The following is a 20,642-nucleotide window of genomic DNA, read 5'->3' on the forward strand; positions in this document are numbered from 1 at the left end:
AGCTAGGGAGCCATGGAAAGACGTGGAGGAACCTTAAATGCACATCACTAAGTGACAGCAGCGAGTCTGAAAAGGCCACGCACTGTGTGATTCTAATTCCAGGGCATCAAGGAAAAGGCACAGCTGAGACAATGAGAAGGTTGGGGTTGCCAGGGGCTCGGGAGGAGGATGACTATGTGGGGCACACAGGGCTTTAGGGTGGTGAGGCTATTCTGAAAGACACTGTGATGGCGGACACGTGTCATTCCACGTTGTGTCCAAACCTGTGGGCCGGACCAGGACGCTGCTCCAAACGGATCAGGCATGGCCATCTGAGGGCCTCTCGAGTCCAGTGTTATTCTTCGCTCCTGCACACCAGTTTCCCCACGTGGCAACAGAGGGTAGCAGCCTGGAGCCCTTGAACCATTGGAACAGCTTGTCCCCTGGGTGTGGGAAGCCCCAGGAAGAGCCTCCCGGGGCTCAGGGGGTGCTTGGTGGCTCCCATGAGCCTTTGGGGCTGAGGGGAGGGCCTGTGCATGGGGGGTCCTTGCTGAGGGGTGACTGGGGCTCTTCTGGTGTGATTTGTTTGGTTTTGTTTCCTGAAGTTCTGTTCGTTGACCCAAATTTTAAGATTTATGTGTTTACCTTAAATTGTAAGCTATGATGTAAGGCTTCTTGTTCCAACCCTGTAAGTGCCTCTCTGGTGGGTAAATATTTTAACCATATTTTACAACCTACTAACTCCTTCTGCATCCTGAGCCCTGAAGGTGTGCGCAGAGAGGAGGGTTAGTCATTGCTGGATCACCGCTCTACCCTTGCTCACCTGGAAGGCGCCGCTGCCTCCAGGGAGAAGAAGCCAGTTCTCACCTCCCGCTCCTGGAGCCCACTTCCCATCCCTCGGCTGTCCTCCTTTAACACTAAGTGAAACTGGCGCCTTATTTATGGATAGTTTCTTGAATGTTTTCCTTAAAAAGACAGTTTGTTATTGTTGTTAGGATGTTATTGTCATGTTGCTCTGTGCATTTAAAAATGTGCTGCCCACATTTTGAAATTTGAGAAACACAAGCAGATGTCCTGCAACTCCCACTTCTCTGAGGATGTGGCCCTGAGCTGCCGTGAGGATCCGGAGGCGCCTGGTCCAGGGGGTGGGGCAGCAGAGGTGTGGGGCGGACACTTGGTTTCATGGCTTTGTGTCCCTCCCTTCTTTTCTGTTGCATTTGTTTTGTTTTGTTCTTACAGGAGGGGAAGTAGGGCTTACTTACATACAAATATGTCACTGTACATTTTGAGTAACAAAAGAGACAAACTTCAAGAAGTAAACCACCAGTCTGGAGAAATGGGTGTAAAACGACAGCTTCTGTCTTGCCTACATCATCAGCTCCATTGGGAATTGTATTTCCATGTGGACATCTAGCCATTTACTTCTCTGTTCCCACATCACTCTTGACATATTTAGACAGACATTCAGGCCCCAAGGGAGAATCCAGATCTTCTTCTCACAAACACTGACTCTGTGAAACATCAAAGCCTGGAGAAAGCCCAGAATCAGGTAAGAAGTGATTTATAATTATTAAATTTAATAAAGAAAGGCACTCATTATGCCTAGGTGTTTCTCTATTCATGATAAGTTATAAATAAGTATTGGTTTTGATAAGGTACACCACTAGCTTCTTTAATAAAACCTCCAATTTTAGTTTCTGAAATAAGAGCCTTTAACTGAGAAGACTAGCAGTTAGAGGGAGGCAGCCAGAAACCAGAGGCCGTATTCACCCAGGGCAGCCATCCCAACTGACGGCTCCACGCGCAGGGGAAAAGCCAAGCTTGCCGAACCAGCCTGCGGCCTCGCCGTCTCCACAGCATGCACAGCCCTGCCGGCTCAGGTCCAGGATGGTCGCCCATCAGGCGTGTATTCAGGGCAGCACCAGAGACACAGGGCCCTGGTCCCTGAGAGCAGCAGGGGCACCCTGAGGGCTCAGGCGTGCACGTTCAGGCCAGCTGGGCGTCAGTGCCCAGGCAGGGCCACTGCAGGCATGCAGCCGTTTCCCATCAGAGGGCCCCCAAGGCAAGACACTAGGTGTGCCCACATGGGGGGCTCGCAGTATGCCCACCCCACGCAGGAGCCAGTCGCAGCTGGATGGCCATGCAGACACGCCCCCTGATGCCTGCATGTGGCCTGGTCTCCAGCCTGCTCCTCAAGGCCAGGGCCCCCTGCCTAGCCAGGATGACAGCCATCCCCCCGCTGGCCTGGCAAGCAGTGAAGCTCGGCTCTGGGGCAGGAGGGTGTCCATACTCCAAGCGCTTAGACGAATTTTAGAGGTCCAAGGGGAAGAGGCCTCAGGGGCTCATGCCTCTCGGGGGGCACCAAAATCATGGTCTGGCCAGAGGGGAGGGCCATGGTGGAAAGGGCCCTGACAGAATCGGGCAGCGTCTGCTCAGCAGGCCCCCACAGCCACCAATGGCCCAGGAGCCCATGGGTGGCTCTGGTATCCGCCGCAGCTGCAGCCATCCGGCGCCGGTCCGGTCCCAGCTGCCGCTCCCTGGGATTGCTTGCCTCCGTGCAAGTCGCGACACATGGTACGGGCCAGAGTCGCGAGGGCTGGAGGTGGCTCTCCTGGGTCTCGGTGCTGTGGATGCCTGTAAAGGTTAGCACTGGTGATGTCACAGTTTGTCCAGTCACAGGGAGAGCCCTGCCCCCTCCACACCTGTGCCTCCTGATCCCTGCCTTGGGCTCACCTTTTGCTTTGCTGTAGGAAAAATGGGATTTAAAGTCATTTTTATTCAATTGCCTGCCTTGACCAGCCAATTAAGCTGAAGTGCTGAGACTAGTCGTAACTACGATTCCTACAGCCTGTTGTACCTGCCCAGTACACACAGCAAGTATGCTTTCACACCAGGATGAGGAGTCTTGGGGGGGAGGCTAGAAGGCAAAAAAGCAGGGGAGTGCTGACCATCTAAGCCTCTGCCCAAGGCCTGAGAGACTCGGCCATGAGACTCTGCCCTACTAGCTCATTAGAAATGGTACCCAGCCCACCTCAATGCAAAACCTTGAGCACCAAACGACAGCCAGGCCTTCTGCAGCCTACGTCTGGCCACCAGCTGGGCTGCTGTGCTGACAGAAAAAAAGCCCTGGTCTCTGCGGGAGGGGGCCACCGACACAGTGCACGGGTCCCAGCATGGGGTGTTGCCGGAAAAACCCACGGGCATCTTTGTGACAGCACTGATCACAGCGAAGAGTAATTTCCAGCCAGAGGGTTGTGAGAGGTCTGCCAAAGCACGGGAATGGAGAAGCGGCTCTCAAGGCATTTGGCGATAGGAAGGCCACAGCAGGCCAGACACAGGGAGATGCCAGAACGTTCCCGCAGCCTCACCAGACCAAGCAATGAGCGCACACACATGTGAAGACCGCAATCTAAACAGAACTTGGCCGAAGACTTTCCTGGGCCGGCCTCTTGGACTCTGTGCACCATTTTCTTCAGGAACAGTCTGTCCCTGTGCCCTAGGATCCAAATCTTAATCCAGAAAGGTCCCTCGCACTCCCCAGGGTGTTGAAAATTGCAGGGTATACAGCTTTGGGCTTGACTGTTTTATGCCCCTACTCCAAAGCAAGGCAGAGCGGCTGTAATGACAAGTTCCTCTGATCACCCTGGGCAAGAATTCCAAGCCAACCTCTGCAGGAACCAAATTCCCCAGTGGCAGCCGGGAAGAGAATGGAGCTATTGTGTTTATTGTGTTGGCCCAAGAGGGCTTGAGATAGGATCTGCTGTGTTTGCAAGCAAGCTGTTTAAGAGTCTGCAGGCAAATTAGAAGAGCAACTGGCTTTATTACATGAATTAATACAACGGGGTTTAAAGGCACTGTGGACATGAGCTAATTCCAGGGCAGACTCCAGGTTTCTGGTCTGCAGGAAACACCGTCCCACACCTACCAAAGGCTGGCAGGGCAGGCTGCTGTGCCTGAGGGGACGACACTCTCATACAGGTGGTGGGGACACTTTACGAGGGGCTTTCTGCCAACAGCTGCCCTCAAAGGTGTGCAGTGGGGCCACAATTACAGACATGCGATGGAGACAGGTGTTGTCAGCTGAAATATTACCAGTCGAAGCCACTTTTAAAATGACGATTTTGTTGCAGGAAGTGTAGTTTTGCAATGATGTTTCCAGCTCAATCAAGTAAAGGGCCTCCTTAGTTTGGGTGCCCGCCCACACCCCACCTCTATCCGTGCAGTGATTAAAGCTTCCTGCCCCCTTTTCTCAGCTTTCTAAAACCAGTCCTATGATGACAACTGGGACAGAGGATGACCCTGCTCTGACACATGCTCTTAGGAATCTGCCTTCTGGAAATCACACACAGTCAAAGTTTTGAGCAGTTTTTTGTTGCATTAGAAAAACTCTGTTTTTGCTTTTCTCCCAAATATAGAATAATGCATAATGTCAAATAAGGTTTTGCTATCGAGACTTCCTCCCCAGGAACGGTGACTTCTCCCCTCTGGGGGAATCTCTGCACTGTGTCCAGAGCACCGGGTGTGTGGGTGCTGGGCCAGGAGGGAGGTTGCAGCCCCAGAGGCCATCCCTAGGCATTCGGCCCAGAGAGCTCTGCACAGACACCAGGGGGCAAGAAGCCAAGACACGCTCCAGGGCAGGAGTGCATGACCTCAGCGCCCCCAGTGCCTCTCCCTCAATGTGCTGCATTATTTTCTTGGGGCAAGAGAAGCTCATCAGCTATGACCCACGTTGCTCTGAGACCTGCATCCAGGTCCAGTGGGAAGCATCCTAATTGCCTGGTGAGATACGAGTAGACGTAGCTATAGACACAGACGCAGAAGTGGGTTCAGACAGAATGCCTGCCTCTTTTTAGGGATGTACACCCACGAGGCTGTGGGCCTCAGAGGTCCTGATCGCCCACAGAGAAGCTGACACCGTACAGATCTCAGCGCCGCCCAAATGCACCTCAGACACAGAGACACTGACAGGCACAGGCCCCAGACTCTGAGCCCCTGTCCTGGGTGGGCTTTGGAATCTGTGCTGGTCACAGCCCCTAGGGAGCCCGTGCCTGTTTCACCAGCCGCACTTCTCCTGGCCTCCTCCTCAGCTTCTGCCGCAGGCTCTACCCTGGCCTCCATTCCAATCTCCATCCCAGCTTCTTCCCCAGCCTCTGGCCCAGGCTCTGCCCCAGCCTCTGCCCTGGCCTCCATTCCAGCCTCGGGCCCTGGCCTCCATGACAACCTGCACAGCTCCATGCTGTCCCCTGCACTCGCACATCCCACCCGGCCTCTGGCTGGCCTGATGCCCAGACAGGCGCCCTGTCCTGGCCAGCACCTCCTCCATCACTGTCTTGACACGTCAGGGTCACGCTGGGTGTCTTCCTGGTCCCCACTTCCACACTGACGTCACTTCTCCATGGTTTGCCTTTATGACTCAGTCATTTTGTACCCTGTGATTTGTCATTTGTATACAAGTTTTAACCCCATGTGGGCTGGAGCCCTGCCTTATGCATCTTTTTTAAGAGTGAAACAATATTCATCAAATCAAATTTAGCATCAAATCCCCAAATTATTTTAGATTTCCTTTTAAGACACATCAAAGCATCACTTTGGGCTGGACGGGAGAGAGTCAGAGCAGGAAGAACCCTGGGCAGGATGCAGGGGCTGGAATTCGCTGACTCACCTCATCTATCAAGTGTGAAAGTTGCCCCGAGTTGGCACTGCCCAGCTTGAAGGTGTGCCGAGACCTGACAAATTAGTAAAACGTAGATTCTGATTCAGAAACTGGGGGGCTGAGGCTCTGCATTTCTAGTGCACACCCAGGTGACACCAGAGCTGCTGGCCTGAGGACAACACTCGGAGTAGTGAGGGACCTTTTAGAACTTTCCAGACCTCACATTCCACAAAAGCCAAAAGAGAGGCCAAGGTGCCAGCTGAGGCATTGCAGTCAGAATGAGCAGCCCCTCTTACCCAGGGATGACCCTGGACAAGTTACTGAGCACCCGGAACCACTGCCTTCTCCTGGGAATGGCGCCTGGCGTCTGCCCTGCCCTCGCACTGCTGTCAGCCAGGGAGACAGGTCATATTAGGCTGGCCTTGTGCCCGGCTGAGAGGCCCCAGCAGACCAGCTCTTATCTTGGGTTTGGGAAACCCCCAACCCAGAGGCCTCCCCAGAGTCCTGGGGTCTCAGGCCCCCGGGGAGGTGGGGGCTCCTCCCCAGAGCTGGCCCCACCAGGATCCTGCTCCCACCTGCCAGTGCCGTGAACATCCACCCTTCAGCCCTGCACCACTGTCCTTGGCAACAGGCCATGAGAGGCAGGAAATGGAGGAGAAACTCTTGTGTCATGTCGACATAGCTCTTTCTCGGGGGGTGACCTCCCCCACAGAAGCTGTCCCACCCTCAGCACCTCGCTAAGCATCACATGATTTTCTCAGCCAAGGGTCTCTCTGGAGAAGGCCTCTGACCCGTCCCTGCATCTGCAGGAAAGAGGGCAACGATGGCTTCAGGTACAGCATGAGAATGTGGAATTCAGGTCACGACACCATGAGCCTCATCAAAGCTGGCTTGGTGAGCTCCCACCCCAAGTTCCACCTCTCCAGGCACCTCTGCTGGGAACATGAGTGAGCAATGACTAAGCACCTACGGTCGCCTGTGTGCGCTGTGCACATCGCGGGGTCAGGAGCACAGTCACAGTTAACCCTGGCCTAACAGGAATGGGAGGCCTCCGACCTGAGAGGCAGTGACCCAGAGAACATCGCAACACTGGCAGGTCCGTGAAGAGCATTCCAGGGGCAGCAGTTAGGGCCTTCTGCTCAGAGGTCTGTGGGATTAACCATGGATCAGCCGCTGATGCCGGCACAGTCAAGACGAGGGTGTACTTCTCATGTGGCTGTACGTGGGCCCTGAAGCTGGCCCGTGTCCATGCACCTCCCAGCTGTGTGACTGCCCTGCATCCTCCCTGGGAAACGTCAGCAGTGTGGGCTTCCCAGGTGGCCATACTGGACCCCCTTCCACTGCAGGCGATGGTGGTATTCAGAGGCTGCAGGCCAACTAGCATGCTGCCCAGGTGGCCAGGCCCCACGCGGGGCAGCACTCTGGCTCAGCAGGGCAGGAGGCAGGCCGGGGCTCCCGAGGGCCTCCACTGTACAAGCGACCACAGCGACACACCAGTCAGCACATGGGTCCCTCAGGCGCTGAGAGGCAGTGACCTCAAGCGGACCCCGCAGGGCTGCTTCCTGAAGAGAAGACGTGCTTTCTAGGGGTGGGCTGGGGCAGGGCCTGGGCCAGCGGAAGACACCCTTGTGCTTGGCGGCAGGGCTGGTTTTCCATGGGCTGCAAGTCTCCTGAGATTCCAAATGCCCCACCACCCGCATATTTCTGTCAGAGGAACCTGGTATTTCCGTTGAGCACAGAACATGGAGCCCTCACCCCACGGAGAGCCTCTCCTCCCCAGCTGCTGGCTCGGGGCTTTCCAGGGTCTGATACCCACAGCAGGAGGGGCCACGGGCCTGCCTCCCATGAGGAGCACAGAGCCTGCTTCCTGGCAACACGCCTGCCGCCAGGAAGAACCTCCGGTGTGGGGAGCATGCTGTGGGGCAGGACCCACGGGTCCATCCGTCTGCGCCTGCCCTCCCACTGACAGGAGCCTTCAGGCCCCTCTGGTCAGATCCCAGAGTAGAGGCGCCACAGGGCTCTTCCCTGCCTCCCCCGAGGCCCGCCTCCTCCAGGGTCCGACTTCAGGGCTCTTCTATGCGTCTTGACAGTTGACCTGGGAGCAACATAGGCTCCTTGTTCTCAGTAACAGATAGTGGAATTGCACTTCTGATCGTGCATGTCCGTGAGCTTTCACCCACACCCCCACAATCAGGGTGTGACCCCACACTACCCAGTGCAGCCCCCATGCTCACTGCAGCCTCCCCAGAGCCCTGGCACCCCACCCTCTTTCTCTCCAGTTTGTCTTGCCTCTGATTCGCCATGAACAGAATCATCTGTACGGAACCTCTGCGTTTCATACTGTTGCTCATGGTATGGATGGACCACAGATTATCCATTCACTCGGGTTGTTTCCAGTTTCTGCCAAGTGTGAATACGACTGCTATTAATATTCACGTGCAGAGTTGGGGTAAGCATAAGTTTTCATTCCTCCATGGTAAGTACCAAGGAGTGGGATTCTGAACCCCTCGGAACGGGTATGTTCAATTCTGTAGGAAGCTGCCAAGCTGTTGTCTCAAATGGCCATGCCATCGTGAGAGTTCTAGTTACTCTGCAACTGCATCTCAGTGCTGTTGGTGTTTTCTGTTTCCACCATCTAGGTGTGTAATGGGGTCTCGTCATGGTTTTAACTTGCATTTCCCTAAAGGCTGATGATATCGCATATCTTTTCATGTCCTATCATCCATCTTTACAGCCTCTTAGTGAAGTATCTGCTGAGGTATTTTGCCCACTTTTGAATTGGGCTGTGCATCTTCTTACCTTTGAATTTTGAGTGTTCTTCATATATTGGGTACAAAGCCTCTGTTGGATGTGTAGTTTGCAAGTATTTTCTGCCCATCTGGAGCTGATCTTTTTATTCTGTTAATGGTGTCTTTCACACAACAAAAGTTTTCCCTTTTTTTGCCATCCAATTTTATGGATTGTGCTTTAGGTGTCGTGTTTGCTCAAAAGACTATCCTTTATCCATCGAGTTGTCTCAGAACCTATCAAAAATCAAAAATCACTTGGCATATCTGTGTGGCTCTGTTTCTGGGCTACCTCTTCTGCTCTGCGAATCTATGTAACCATCTCTGCCCATAGCATTCTTGTTTATGAATGCTTTTAAAACTGGATAGAGTGGTTTCTTCAACTTTCTTCTTCCTTCTAAAAATTCTCTTAGCATTCCAGTTTTCCTCTTCCATATGAATTTTAAAATCCCACCTTTATATAGACACAGCCTGTCTGGGATTTTTATTGGGATTAGATTATACTCCATAGTTAGGTGCATATACATTTAGGCCTGTTATGGCTGCTTGATAAATTGGCCCTTCTATTATTATGTAATATTTCTCTTTATCTCTGGAAATTTTCTTTGCTTTGAAGTCTATTGGTCTAATGTTGATGTAGCCACTCCAACTTTCCCTTAATTGTGTTTGCACTTTATATGATCCTATCTTTTCACTTTAAACTGACCGGTATCATTGTATTTGAAGGGAGTTTCTTGTAGAGAACATACAGTTGGGTTACATTTTTTCCAGTGTTACAGTCTCTGTCTTTTAGTTGATGTGTTTAGATGACTAGTATTTAGTGTAATCATTGGTATGCTTGAACTCAGATCTGCCTCAGTTTACCCATTTTCTGTGTATTCCCTCTGTTTTTCATCTTCTGTTTCCTTCACCTTTCCTGCTTTCTGGTGGGTCATTTGAATTTTTTATGGCTCCATCTAAATTGGTTGTGTTTTCACTCTATCTCCTCAATCAGTGTTATTAGTGGTTGCTCTAAAGCTGGTAATGTACATATTTAATTATAACGGTCTGCTTAGAATTGGTATTTTGCTTTATTCTCCCTTTTTTATGTTGTGTTACACCTACACAGATTGAAAACTCTATGAGATGATTTATAATTTTTGGTTTCATAAAACATGTTTTAAAGAATTCCAGAGGAGAAGAATATCTGGAATACTTACTCAAGTGCTTGTTATGTTTGCTGGCCTCCTATCAAGACTGGGTCCCAATTTCCTTCTGGTACCATTTCCCTTCTGTCTAAGGCACTTGCTTTAACAATGCTTTTGAAGGGTTCTGACAGCAAAAGTTCACCTCGTTTTCCTTCACAGGAATGTGACCTTACTTACCTTCATTCCTGAAGGACATGGGAGTCTGTGTTGACATTGTTTTTCTTTCTTCACTTGAAAAATACTAGGCGCTTCCTTTCGTTCCTTCTGGTTCCCCCAAGAAGCCCACTGTTACTCACTGTTTTTCCCCTGGAGCTAAGCTGTAATCTTCTCTGGCTGCCTTCAAGGTTTTTCCTTTGTCTTCAGTGGTCAGAGGTTTGGTTATGATGTGTCTGGGTGTGGATTTCTCTGACTCACCCTCTTTGGATTCATGCGTCCTCTTGAATGTGCAGATTTATGTCTCCTGCCAAGTCTGGGGAGTTTTCATCATTATCTCTGGGGTGGACAGAATTCTCACATGGCCCCCTGATTCCTGCTCCCTGGGGTACACTCAGTTTCTCGGTTATTTGATCAAGCATTAATCTACGTGCTGCTGTGAAGAGATTTTAAGATATAGTTAAGGTCCCAATCAGTTGACTCTAAGATAGGCAGACTATGGGCCTTCCCTAATCAAGGGAGTCCCTGCAGAGGAACTGGGCTCTTCATGGAAGCCCTGAATTACAGCTGGGCTACAACACAAGAGCAGGCAGTTCTCTGTTGCTGACTGGGAAGATGCATGGGGACAGGAATGCAATCTCTAGTGCCTGCAAGCAGACCCCAGGGGGTACCCCATGAGGAAATGGGGCCGGTGGTCCCATAGCTGTGGGGGATGGAATGGTGTCCCCAACACACGAGTGGAAGGAGGGCTGAAGCCTGGGAGAAAGCACAACCCTGGCAGACCACCAGTTTCATTCAGGTGAGACCCCAAGCAGGGGACCCAGCCTGGCCGAGCCCAGCTTCTGCCCTGCCAAGAACGGGATGATAAACAGTGCTGTTCATGCTCTAGGTCTGTGGTGATCTGCCCTGAGGCAATAAGAAATGCTTCTCCAACTTTACTTCCACATCTCATCTCTCCTGTCCTGAAGGGTCCCTGTCACACAGGCATCGGACCTGTGAGAATGCGCCACAGGCCTGTGAGCTTCACCCTTCCTTCTCCCCGTGTTTTTCTCTGTTGTTCAGACTGAATACCTGGGTTCTGAGCCTCTGGCTCTGTCGCCAATCCCATCCCGCGAGGTGGGTCTTTAATTCCAGGCAATGTGCTTCTTGGTTCTGAAGTGTCCGTGTGGCTCCTCTTCATAACTTCTATTTCTTTCTACTTTCCATTCAGGAGTGTTCACCCTCACTTGTCGGAATATTTTCACAATCACTAAAGTCTTTCCCAGATAATTCCAGCGTATTTGTCATCTGAACATTGGGGTCCACTGGTTGTCCTTTCCCAGGGAAGCTACGACTTTCCTGGTTCTCCATGTGATTATATCTTAAGCATTTTCATATTGTGTCACGAGACTGGATCTTTCAGTCCTCAATCCTCTGGAGAATGTTATTTTTGAGTTAGGGGATCAATCTGGCTGGTCTCGAGCTACAAGTGCCCACCTACCTGCCTTCTGTGGGCTGTGACTCCAAGGTAGGTCAGTTTCCAGCCTTCTGCAGACCACTCAGGTCTGTCCCCTGTGTACCCCACACACGGGCTGCTCTGGAACGAAAGACCCTGAGGACAGAGACAGGGTGAGGCAATGGGGTTACAGACCCTCTGACTCAGCCTCAGACCTTGAGTTAGCGAGGAAGGGTCAGTCCCTGGAGCACAGGGCTCTGTGGGCTTCTAGACCGTTGCTGCCATGGGACAGCTTGGGGCCAAGACCCCAGGAACCAACAAACAAGGGCTAAGAGGAAGGTGGGGCTCCCCCACTCTGCATGGGCACTGGGAGCCTGCTCTCCTGCTCCATGTGCTGGGATGAGAGGCTTCCCCCAGGTCCTCTGTGTCTGTCCCACACACACTGTTGGGCCTGAGGCTCGTTCAGTGAGGCCGGGGACACCAGAGGGAACAAGGCTAGCTCACCGCCAGTTACTAGCATTCTGGGCTCTGCTCCCCTCCCGGCTGCCTGCTGCAGCTTAGTCCCGAGTCCCGTGAAGCCAGCCCCCACCCACCAAGGTCAGCAGCTATTGTCACCAGGTGGTCAGGCATGGTGCAATTAGTCCAGCATACCCAGAACAGACCCCCTGGTGCAGTATGAATACTGGATTCTGGTGGAAATGAGTTATTTTCGCACTAACTAACATTGAAGCTGCCTTTATTTTCAGTCGTGTTGGCCGGTGAGTAGTGAGAAAATCCAGAGGTTCTGGCCCCTGGGCTCCCAGTGAGGCTGTAAATAGATACACACATGTTGGGAGAACAGCTCTTTCTTCCACAAAACTCTGATAATTCCTTTGGCAAAGCAAAAATCCACTTAATGTAAATATTTTCAGATTAATCCCTGTTGCACACTTAGATACCCAAATAAAAGAAGACTGAGATGAATAACCTTTCTTTAGAATATGAAGATGTCTTGCTGCCTGAGACAAAGTTTCATGCGCTTTATCAGTTTGTGTGAGGCTCTCCTTCTGGGTAAGGGAGCACCCCAGTACTCCACAACAGAGACCAGAAAACCATGGTGTGTGGGCCAAATGTGTCCAGAAGCCTATTTTTGTAAATGAAACATTATTTGAACACATATTACTTCTATTGCTGCTATCAGCTACAACAGCAGCGTTGAATAGTCACAACAACAAAGACTGTATGGCTTGCAAAGCCTAAAATGTTTCCTCTTTGGCCTTTTACAGATAAAAATTTCCCAACTCCTTGTCTGTAGAACATAAAAAAGGCGAACAAGTTCTCCTACCTACAGTGTAGATACCTGATATACGTAGTTCCCGCCTCCTATTCCCACACCCAAGGCAGACGTCTCTAAGTAATCTGTGCTGAGCCCCAGGAGACATGGCTCATCAATCTCTGCTCTTTTTCCTGCTGAGCAATAACCTCCCTCAGAATTCTCACCTCGACATGCTGGGCAGTTCCAACCAAGAGGTCTAAAAATAACAGATGAGACGAAAGCCATTAGCCATGTGTATTCTAGGTTACGGTTGGAAGAAGAAATCTAGGTAACAGAAGGAAAATGTAAAGGTGATTTTCTCCCCTAAAGGCAGGGGCAGCTCCAGATTTAAAGCACCTGAAGCTTACATAATTCGGGAATCTCCTTGTTACAAAAGTTTAAGATTACAAATATAAATTACCACAAGGCCTTGAAAGGACCTGTACAAGTGAGAACGGGAAGTTTACGCTGCATTGACTTTGTGGCTGATCTCCCTTGTGAATCTTTACAAACTCCAAATGCCCAGCCTCACCCTCAAACCCCGGCCCAGCTCTGGGGTGTGTCCCCACCATGTGCTGCTTTAAGCGCCATGCAGTCAGTCCCGATGCACACCTGGGGAGCAGACCTCATGGGATGCAAGCAGGGGGGACGCAGCCCGGCCAGGGTGGACGATGGCACCAGAGGCGACTAACGCAGGCTTCCAGCTAACACAAGCATAGGGTGTTTGTGATGTGAGTGTGTGTGTGCATGTGTGAGAATATGACTCGGAGGCTGTGGGGGCCGAGCAGCAGCATTCTGGATGCCTGGGGTCCAACCCACAGCTCTCCGGCCAGGGGCCGCAAGCCCACCCTTCTGGGGAACTGGCAGCAAAGGTGCCTGGCCCTGGGCCTGCCCCCCTGGGAGAAGAGAGAGAACACCGTGCCCGTTGCTGAGAGGGCAGCAGGGACTCGTCGGAGCCCGACACACAGCAGGCACCGAAGTCAGTTACAGTCCAGGTCTGCTTCCTACTCAGCAGTTTAATCACCCTGAGCCTCAGTTTCCCCACATGTAAATTGGAGGTGATAAAAATATCTTGCCTCTGCGTTTGTTCTAAGGACAAAAATGAAATGGTGGCCTGAGGACCCATCATCATCGCTCAAATGTGACAAAGAAAAGTTAGAAAAATGCCTCTGTGATGCTTGCTCTCAAATATTCCCAGAAATTGTCATAATCTGAGGTGAAGCAGGCCTTCCTTAGCATGCCAACTGCAAACTCAGACAGACAGATGTGTAGAAAGTGGCCTGTCAAAGGCTGGAGCATAAAGAACAAAAATACAAAGATACTATTTGCTACAAAAATCAAATGAATATTCATATTTGACCTGATTGTTTATAGGTCATAATGCATGATCAAAACCGAAAGTTTCTGTGATGAATGCCCTTGTACTGTTCACCATGTAAGAATTTATTCACTATGTAAGAATTCATTCACCATGTAAGAACTTGTTCGTTATGCTTCAGAAGATTGGAGACTGATGAGAATTAGGCTTGAGATGGATTAATGATTGTACATTGAGCATTGACCCCCCTATACTGAATTTTATTGTTGTTAACAACCATTTGATCAATAAATATGAGAGATGCCCTCTCAAAAAAAAAAAAGATACTATTTGCAACTTCAATATATGGTACTAGCCTCAGAGACAGCCCCAAGGACCCCCAGCCCAACCGCTGCCAGCACATGAAGGTGTGCTGCAGACACAAACGGTTGCACACGAAGGGCACACTCCCATGAGTCAGGTAGGTGGGGCAGTGACGGCTGTAGAGACCTGTGTGGTGGTAAAACTCACCTCCCCTGTTAGCTGAGGTGCAAACACGGATACTTCCCAGCATCTGGGCACAACAGGAACTGCGCCACGGAGTCTCGGTCGGTGCAGTCTGACCTGGGGACCCCAGTCACAGCAGCTGTAAGTGCTCCCCATGCTGGGCTGGGCAGTTCCAGTGCTGGAAATTCATGCTGTGGAAATACATGGGTAAACCCATCCCAGAAACATGAGGAAAATCTGTTCTGGTGTCCATAATTAATGCAATGTAGCCTTAAGAAAGAATTATGCAAACCAATGTGTGATGATATTAAAGAAGATATACAAGTTGTGAGAAAAGAAAATTTATAAAAGAATGTTTAATATATACCATTTCTGTAAAATAAATAATGTTTGTGAGGCAGAGAAAAATCTGAAGGACACACCAAACTATTAACAGTGGACTGGGAGGAATTAGACTATATGGTATTATTGCTTTAATTTTATTTCTCTCAGGATCAGTTACATGTTTTACAAGGAGCATGCATTATTTCCACTGTCTGGAAAACAAAAGGCAAGCATATTATAGACTAAAATTGATAAATAATGTCAGTAATATTGAGTTTGTGTTTTATAATGCACTGAAGATTGAATAGACATCCATCTTTAAGGGCAATTTTTTTTCTAGGGTGACAGTTTGGATGATTTGACTTCTTTTATAAAGGTCACAGGTTACGTTTAGATGATATTTAAGGAATTAATGCCCAGATAATTACATCTTAGAAGTTTAACTTCAATTTGTCTTTTCATTCTTCCATGTAAGGAAGCAGATTTATCTGAATTGTAAGATGTACACTTTTCCATAAGCTCAATAAGGGTATTTTCCTCCTTGGATATTTTTCCCGACTTGGCCCTGTTAAAAGCGGCTCTCACAGCTGACAGCAGAGGCCGGTCACTGGGCCAGTGTCAGCGAGCAGTTCACCAGCCTGCGGAGCAAACCCACCCACCAGAAGGTGCCCCAGCTGTGCCCAGCCCAGACCAGAGTGGCCACAAACAGAGCCTTTGTCTCTTTCTCCAGTGAGTGGCCTGGGGGGCACTGACTCTGGGGGCAGGGGACAGCAGGGCGTGTGGCCCAAGGCTTCAAAGAGCTGGGAAGGAGGGCAAGGCAGGCAGACGTGGTCAGAGCTCCTTCAGAATGAACGGGATTCCAGGGGCCTGAAGGCCAACAGCCCTGGACAGCTCAATGGGGAGGGGCCCGTGGGGTTCATCCTGCTAACAGGGCCAACCTCGAGAGGAGCTGGGGTGGGCGCGAGGGGCACAGCAAGTCTGCGGCAAGCCCACACTGCCACCAGAGAGGAACTCAAGGGGCGAGACACTGGGCTGGGTGAGGCTGGCAGTCACCAAGCAGCAAGGAGCAGGACGCCCCAGACCCTGAGCACGGCAGGCCTCTCGCTGCCGGAGTGGCCCCTACCGGCTCAGGATCCCTCCTGGCCGCAGAGTTCCGACCATTCGTGTGGGCTGTCCTGGCCGCAGTCTGCACTCGGGGGATAACAGGACCCACAGACGGTACCCACCCAGGGCAGTGGCAGTGGTGTGCCCATGACAGGAGCCCAGGCTGCGAGGGCAGCTGTCCCTTTGTGCCAAGCCCCTTCCTATCGGAGTGACGTGTGTCCATATGTTTCATTTTACAGCAGAGGACTGAAGCCTGGCGTGGCGCAGGGGGCTGCCCACAGTTGCACAGCTGCCGCACAGTGGGGCTGTCGTCCTGAACACTCCTTTGCTGCACAGGTGGGTGTGTGACCCCTGGGGGGCACCACAGAGGGTGCACGGCATCCCCCGTAGGCCTGCACTCCGTTCCCGACCCCCTTCCCTTGAAATAATGGCTCTTGCCTTTGGAGCTCATTCCCATTTGGCAGCAGGAAGTCCTACCTCCATGGCGTTCTTGAGACCCTCCGAGAGGGGCCAGAGGAAGGGCGGTCCCAGCTGCAGGCCCAGTGCGACAGCGTCCTTGTCCTCCAGGGCCTGCCTCCTTCTGGCAGCTCAGGACAAGGGAACGCCCATAGCCAGGGGCCCCAGTGGACATGTGTGGTTCTGGAATTGGAAGATGACGCTGCCGTGCACCTGTGAGTTCAGCCAGGCCTCAGCCCCAGGACCTCAGCTCCTCGCCTGAAGTGGGCACCTCCACCTCGCGAGGTCGGGATCCAGGCAGCTGACACACCTGGCTGAGGCTTGCAGCCTCCCTGCTCCACCCTTGCCCGCAGCCTCTCCTCTCTGACCTGGGCCCTCCGTGTGCAGGGCCAGTGAGCGTGCTCAGCGTCCAAAGAGAAACCAGCCTCTAGCAGGTGGCCAGGCTGCTCCACTGTGATGCTCTGGCCACCTGCCCAGCATGCAGGCCAGCTAAAAATAGCTCCCATTGACTGGAATGATTCTGTCTGAGAAGAAGCCTTCTGCCTGCCCCTTCCCTGTCCCCACCCTCCTCGTGTCACGGCCTCTCCTAGCAGAGCTCCTTAGGCTCCAAGTCCAGCTGAGCGGCCTCACACGCACATACTTTCACTCCTGGGGCCCTCTGACATTCTGGCCGTGGTACCTGCCAGACTGCAACTTGCATGCTGCTGACAGCTGGGCTTGCACCAGACGGGAGTAAATCATGTGGTCTTTGGAGGCCCCAGGACATGCAGTCACTTATTTAACACTGTCCTGCCCAGAAAACAGAAATGACAACCCACTGGAGCCCCTGAGGGACCATTGGTTGAGGGAGGCTGGGTGCGTGCATGCTGACACCTCGGGCTCCCAGGAATCCCATGGGGTGGGCACCCCTGCACCACATGCTGCAGGGAGGAGCCTGCACCCAGGGTGCCTGTGGAGGTGCCAGGGACAGGACACATGCATTGGTGATCCAAGCCACAGCTGGGGCTCCCGACCAGCAGGTTGAGCTCCCAGGTGCCTCCAGCGCACTGTGGACTTTTTCCCAGGAAGAGGGCCCTGCCCTGAAGAATTTGCTTGCTTCTCCCACAGGGGCCTCCTCAGGAAGGTAGGGGTCCAAGCCGTGCTTGCTGGGAAGCAACCCCACCCTGGCACCCTGTGCACCCTGCCAAGGCTGCCCCCAGGTCAGTTCTGGATGGGTGCCCGAGCACCTCCCCCACAGCCTCAGAATCCCTCTGGGGCCCTGCAGAAGGACAGATGCCCTGGCTGCACACTTGTCCCACTGCCCACGGGCACCCCCATGGTGAGAGAGCCCTGTGGGAGCTGCCTTCCCACCCAGAGCATGAACAGTGCAGGGAAGGGTCTTCTCTGTACGCCTCGTGCCGGAACAGGCCACCACGCAACGCCGCCTGAGAGTACGTGCTTCTGCCATGATCTCGAGCCCCACATACCAGGCCCTGCTGTCCTGTTCACCCAGAGCACAGTCCACAGACTCTTTGCAAAGAGCCAGGCAGTGGGTGTTTCAGCCATGTGGGCTCAGCTCCACTTCTGTAGCATGAGGCAGCATAGAAAACGTGTAATAAGCATGGCAGTGTTGCCAAAAAGCTCATTTACAGAGCTGGGCCGTGAGCTGCAAGGAGGACCGACCCAGCAGGGTGCTGGTCCCTGACCCAGAGGCCTTTTCCCTCCTGCAGGGCCCCCCTCCCCAGATCCCAGGACAGCTTCTTCCTGCAGCCATTTAGAGGAAGCCAGCAACAGGCTCCCTGGGGCGCAGACAGCCCCCTCTGACCTGTCCAAGTGGGGTCAGTGTCACCACCATGCACATCTGGTTGCCTGGACCCCGCCCGCTGCTCTCATAGAGTTGCCTCTCGTCTGGCTTCTGGGAGAGCTCAGACAACTCCTGAGTGGGGTGCAGCCTGGCACAACCTGTGAGCCGGGAAGTTCAGAGGCCCTGTGCTGGGCAGAGGGCTTCGCCCAGACCGGAAGCTCCCAGGGGTGTGGAGTCCCCAGCAGCTGGTGGCAGCACCTGTGGAGGGGGTCCACATCAGCATGGATGGCACACGTCCCCCCACCCACGGCATGAGCCGTCCCTGGCCAACGGGAGCGCTCTGGGGAGGACAGAGGCCCTGCTCTTCCCCAGGGATGAGGGCAGCTTCCTGCCGGGTCCCTGCACTGCCTGGCTGTCCTCCCTGCCTGCCTCCATGCTGGGCAGGGCAGCACCCATTCTCCCTGGGGGGCCCGTCCCCCTCTCCACCCTTCTCTGAGGGCTCCCTCTCAGTGAGAGCTTCTCTGGAGGGAGCCCAGCCCGCCTCAGTGTGTGGGCTTGCTCACTGTGGCACATCGACCTGTGAGGCATTGACCCCACCCACAGGCTTACTGGTGACCCTGTGGGTGCCTGGCAGCACCTCCTCTCTCATCAGCCACTACCCTGGAGGGGCAAGGACCTCATGTCTCTGCTCACAACTGTACTTCCAAGTCTGCAGAGAATGCCAGACACATAGGAGCCCTAGCAGCACGTCAGAGGGTTAACCGGCTCACTGCTGGTGATCTCGGTTCCCCCACTAGGCGACCCTCCTCCCGTGTTTAGGAATGCTGTCTGCCTGATCCGCTGCCGTCAGGGTGCTACCACCCTGCATGCTAAGTTTGGTCCCAGACCAGCAGCGTCAGGAAATCCTGGGGGCCTGTTAGCAGCTCAGGACCACGGCCCCACCTGACCTAAGTGCCAGAACCTAATTGCAGCAAGTTCCCCGCATGACCTCCTGCTCCTTAGGGTCTGAGAAGTGCCATCTGTGGGCGATGGCCTGGCGAGCATGGGCGGACGTGTGCACAATGTGTGGGCAGCAGGCTTAGCATGTGACCTTCTCAATGGAGTGACTGCAGAACGACGCTGGACACCAAGCCATCAGTGCCCCGTGCAGCCCGAGTGCAGGAGCCACTGGACTCCCCGCAGGGAAGATCAGGGTCATCGGGGGAACTGGAATCCACCTTGCCTGGGACCTGGGGAACGTGTACAGTCTCCTCCAGTGGTGGACGGCACCCAGATGCCAGGCCTGGTGACCAGGGCTGTGGCTCTTACAGGTACTCTGTCCAGGTGGCGGTTGGACTTGAGATCCCTCTCGCAAGCTGCTGACCCCAGAGGGCATCCCGGTGGGTGGTGAGACTCAGTGCCCTCACGGGAGCACAAGCCCCTTGGATTCTCCTGAGGCTTGCTGGGCTGTTTTCTAGTTTTGCTGAACAATACTGCTCACGCCCAGAACTGGGGGGCAGCCCGGGATGACACCAGAGCTGAGTGAGGGAGTCCCGGGACTACAGCGCACCCGCAGGGCCTCACAGCTGACGTTCTGTGGTGTCCTTGCGCCCTCTGATCTGGTGTTTGAGGAGCAATAGGAAACTAGCAGGCCCTGAAAAGCACGCGCGTCCAGCCCCAAGCCCTTCCTGTGTCCTAAAAATACAGCCGATCCGATTCCTGCAGCAGCTATTCTGGAGCCGGGACAGCAAAATGCTTCCTCCAGATGAAAAGGCCCGGAACTGTGGACCGACTCCCACCGCCTGGAGGTCACGGCCCGCAGGGAGCCGGCTGCCCAGGGGACACACAGCCCCGGAGCTGCCTATTTTGGGAGGCTGGGGTGGGGGCAGAAGTGGTACTTCTATTTTTTTAGTTTATTTTGTTTTTAAATTGAAACTAAGTCAGGAAAGGTGGGGAGTGAAGGGAGAAGTAGACACAGGGAGCTGGACTGGGGAGACTCTGATCAGGGCCGTGAGCCCCTCCCTTTCCAGGCCCACTGGCGCCTGACGCTGGGGACTGGAGCGAGCCAGCCCCTCCTGGGTGCCATGGGGTGAGGCCAGGCTCCCCTGGGCCCCCTCCTCCTGTTTTCACCAGACATGACCCTGAGGAGGGGGCTTACCTGAGCTCGAGGCCACGCCTGCATCTGCTCCCCAGTAAATCTCTCTTGCACGCTGCTCCAGGGCCCCTGGGAGTCTGTTTGCTTGCTCCTGGCTTCTGAGAGATCAAGGGGAGCGGCTCCTACTGCTGGGCCCTGGCTGGGCTTGCACGGCTACCAGTGTGCGAGGCAGCTGAGGCCTGCAAGTTGCATCCACACCTCCTGCCGCCTAGTGGGTCCTGCCCATTCCAGGTGTCCCACTTGCCCATGTCCTTATCTGGCCATCAGTAGAGCTCACAGAGAGCTTCCGCCACCTCCCAACCTCAGCAGATTCTGTCCCTTCTTCTCTCGAACGCGGGCCCAGCCCTTCTGTGGACCTTGCCCTCCCTTCCTCCAGGAAGCCTGGGCAGACATCGTCGCAAGAACCTCCCGAGTCCACTTGTGCAGCCCTCACCCCTGACCGGCCCTCTCTCCCACCCCACGGTCTCCTTGGAGCAGTCCTGGGGGACAGGGACGGAGTGCGTGGGTCTCACTCGGGTGCACTCAGCCTAAGGCACTAACCCCCTGAAGA

The 20,642-nt window shown here is 53.4% G+C and overlaps 1 long non-coding RNA gene across 2 annotated transcripts; it reads right to left on the reverse strand.

Moving 5' to 3' along the window:
* Positions 1-1,591: 1,591 nt before the first annotated feature.
* Positions 1,592-20,486, reverse strand: LOC118972884 (uncharacterized). 2 transcript variants are annotated; one of them, XR_005062023.2, is made up of 3 exons: positions 20,096-20,486; positions 14,316-14,482; positions 1,592-2,613 (listed from the first exon to the last, which is right to left on the reverse strand). It is a non-coding gene; the product is annotated as an uncharacterized lncRNA (long non-coding RNA). The 2 variants fall into 2 exon arrangements; XR_012124759.1 differs by lacking the exon at positions 20,096-20,486 and adding an exon at positions 16,197-16,717.
* Between the last annotated feature and the right edge of the window lie 156 nt (positions 20,487-20,642).

The sequence above is a fragment of the Manis javanica genome, chromosome 13, assembly GCF_040802235.1.
Source record: "Manis javanica isolate MJ-LG chromosome 13, MJ_LKY, whole genome shotgun sequence".
Lineage (NCBI taxonomy): Eukaryota > Metazoa > Chordata > Mammalia > Pholidota > Manidae > Manis > Manis javanica.